The sequence below is a fragment of the Triticum urartu genome, chromosome 2A, assembly GCF_056163025.1.
Source record: "Triticum urartu cultivar PI428250 chromosome 2A, HENAU_Tu73, whole genome shotgun sequence".
NCBI lineage: Eukaryota > Viridiplantae > Streptophyta > Magnoliopsida > Poales > Poaceae > Triticum > Triticum urartu.
In genome coordinates this window covers 40,400,234-40,403,716 of record NC_141874.1, presented here as the reverse complement: position 1 = coordinate 40,403,716, position 3,483 = coordinate 40,400,234, and positions in this window count along the sequence as shown.

Below are 3,483 nucleotides of genomic sequence, written 5' to 3'. Positions count from 1 at the left end.
CCGAACCTGGGTAAACTAGCGCGTGCTACTCGCATACCCGTCCCTGAATATTCCGGCAGCAGTCTTGCCCTCACACGAAGCCACCTTGTGGCATATGTCGTCTTGCACCCCCCGTGAGAATACCACGACAATATTGGTCGAGCATCCCTTCCCACATCTACATCTCGCAAACTTCAGCTTTCCAAAGTTCTTCGTGTTCCGTCTGTCACTCGTAATCTTTTATCTGTTCCTAGACTCACTTATGAAAATAATGTTGCCGTTGAATTTCACCCGTTATATTTTTTGTCAAGGATCGAGCAACACATGACGTCCTACTTAGAGGTCGCTATCGCAGTGGGCTATACTCTCTGGATGTGCCTCGCATGTCTTATGTCTTCAGTGATGTCCATGTCTCATTGTCTCAGTGGCATTCCCGCCTTGGTCACCCAGCTTCTCCGATCGTGCGTCACGTGCTTCATCGACATGAACTCCCCATGGTGTCTAGTAATAAAGAGATAGCAGTTTGTGATGCTTGTCAACAGGGCAAAAGTCATCAACTTCCTTTTTCTTCCTCTAGTCGAGTTGTCAACAATCCTTTAGAAATTGTGTTTTCTGATGTATGGGGTCCAGCCCAAACTTCTGTTAGTGGTCACAACTATTATGCCGGTTTCAATGATGCTTATAGTCGTTTTACCTGGCTTTATCTCCTTAAGCGCAAGTCTGATGTGTTTGATATCTTTCTTCAATTTCAGTCACACGTTGAGCGCCTTCTCAAGCAGAAAATTATACATGTTCAGTCGGATTGGGGGGAGGGCGAATATCGCAACCTCAATACTTTTTTCGAGAAGCTTGGAATTTCTCATCGTGTGTCGTGTCCCCATACACATCAGCAAAACGGTGCTGCTGAACGCAAGCACCGTCACGTCATTGAAACCGGTCTCACCTTGCTAGCACATGCGTCGGTACCCTTCCGTTTTTGGAGTGATGCTTTCTTTACAGCTTGTTTTCTTATTAACCGGCTTCCCACACGTGTGCTAAATATGAAAACTCCCGTTGAAGTTCTCTTTAATGAGGTTCCTGACTACAGTTTTCTTAAGGTGTTTGGTTGTGCATGTTGGCCACATCTCCGTCCCTATAATAGTCGTAAACTTGAGTTTCGATCAAAGAAGTGTGTCTTTCTTGGCTATAGTTCAATTCACAAAGGTTACAAGTGTCTTCATGTTCCAACAAACCGAGTGTATATCTCTCATGATGTTATTTTTGACGAGAACTCTTTTCCGTTTTCTAATCTTCCAACATCTTCTGATATACCACAATCACTTCGTTCAACCCATATTTCCTCCGGCCAATTTGAAGATATTGCATACTCGCCTCTTTTGTTACCTAATCATGATGCAGGTATTGGTCGTGGTGCTCGGCTGGAACTCCTAGAGGATACAGATACTACAACGCCATCTTCGGATGGTTCGTCTGGCCACATGCATGGCCCGGCCACACAAAGTACGTCTGGTGCCACACATGATCAATCTTCACGTGATCATGTCCATGCAAAAGGGATGGACTCTCCCGACCCAGCCACACCTGGTGGCTCGTTCACAACTGGCGAACTGGCTAGTCTCGGCGTGCATGAGACAACCACACCGCATGGGCTCTACTCACCCCACGCCACGGCCGGGACGCCCATGCCCGACTCTTCATCGCGCCATGCAACGTCTGGGCTACCCACGACTGGGACTTCTCCTGCTGCAGATTCGACTGGGTCTCTGTCGCCCGGTCTAGTGGACACACCAGCTTCAGCAGATACGCCTATGCATGCGCCACCACCGCCACCTATTCCACCACCGGTCGTTTCTCGACCACATACTCGGAGCCGTAGTGGCATTTTTTGTCCTAAGGAGCGCACTGATGGGACGGTTGCTTGGCTCGCTGTATGTATGGCTCATGCTGTACCTGGTCCAACATCCGAACCACGACATTTTCAGGCTGCTATGAATATTCCACATAGGCGAGCTGCGATGGAACAGGAGTATCATGCTCTTCTTCACAACAAAACTTGGCGTCTGGTACATCCTCCTTCCGGTGTCACTATTATTGATTGCAAATGGGTTTTTAAAGTCAAGAAACATTCTGATGGTTCCATTGAACGGTACAAGGCATGTTTGGTTGCTAAAGGATTTAAACAACGTCATCGACTTGACTACGAGGATACTTTCAGTCCGGTTGTCAAGCCTACTACCATTTGACTTTTATTATCCTTGGCAGTTACTCGTGGTTGGTTTCTTCGTCAGTTGGATGTTCGAAATGCTTTTCTTCATGGTGTATTGGAGGAGGAAGTCTACATGCGCCAGCCACCTGGGTTTGTTGATCCTGATCATCCTCATCACTTATGTCGGTTGGACAAGGCATTGTATGGCCTCAAGCAGGCTCCCCGTGCCTGGCATGCTCGTCTTGCCTCTGCTCTTCAAGCTCTTGGTTTTGTTCCTTCTACAGCTGATACCTCCTGTTCTTACTACAACGCCCTGAGGTTACTATGGACCTTCTGGTTTATGTTGATGACATCATCCGTGTCAGTTCTTCAGTTGTTGCTGCTGATCGCCTACTCTCAGCTCTTAGTTCCGATTTTGCTGTCAAGGATCTCGACAAGCTTCATTATTTTCTCGGTTTGGAAGTCACTCATGCTTCTACTGGACTGTCTCTTACTCAGAAAAAGTATTCATTGGATCTTCTGCGTCATGCTGGTATGCTCAAGTGGAAACCTGTGTCTACACCCATGTCTGCTACTGAGAGGATTTCAGCTGATACTGGTGTTTGGGGAACGTAGCAGAATTTTAAAATTTTCTACGCATCACCAAGATCAATCTATGGAGTCATCTAGCAACGAGGGAGAGAGGAGTGCATCTACATACCCTTGTAGATCGCGCGCGGAAGCGTTCAAGAGAACGGGGTTGATGGAGTCGTACTCGACGTGATCCAAATCACCGATGACCAAGTGCCGAACGGACGGCACCTCCGCGTTCAACACACGTACGGTTGGGAAGACGTCTCCTCCAACTTGATCCAGCAAGGGGGAAGGAGAGGTTGATGAAGATCCAGCAGCACGACGGCGTGGTGGTGGATGCAGCAGGATCCCGGCAGGGCTTCGGCAAGCACAAGCGGGGAGGAGAGGTGTTACGGAGGGAGAGGGAGGCGCCAAGAGCAAGGGTGCGGCTGCCCTCCCTCCCTCCTCTTTATATAGGGGCCTTGGGGGGGGGGGGGGCGCCGGCCCTAGGGAGACGGATCTCCAAGGGGGCGGCGGCCAAGGGGTGGCTTCCCCCCCAAGCCAAGTGGGGGGCGCCCCCACCCCTAGGGTTTCCCAACCCTAGGCGCAGGGGAGGCCCAAGGGGGGCGCACCAGCCCACTAGGGGCTGGTTCCCCTCCCAATTCAGCCCATGGGGCCCTCCGGGATAGGTGGCCCCACCCGGTGCACCCCCGGGACCCTTCCGGTGGTCCCGGTACAATACCGGC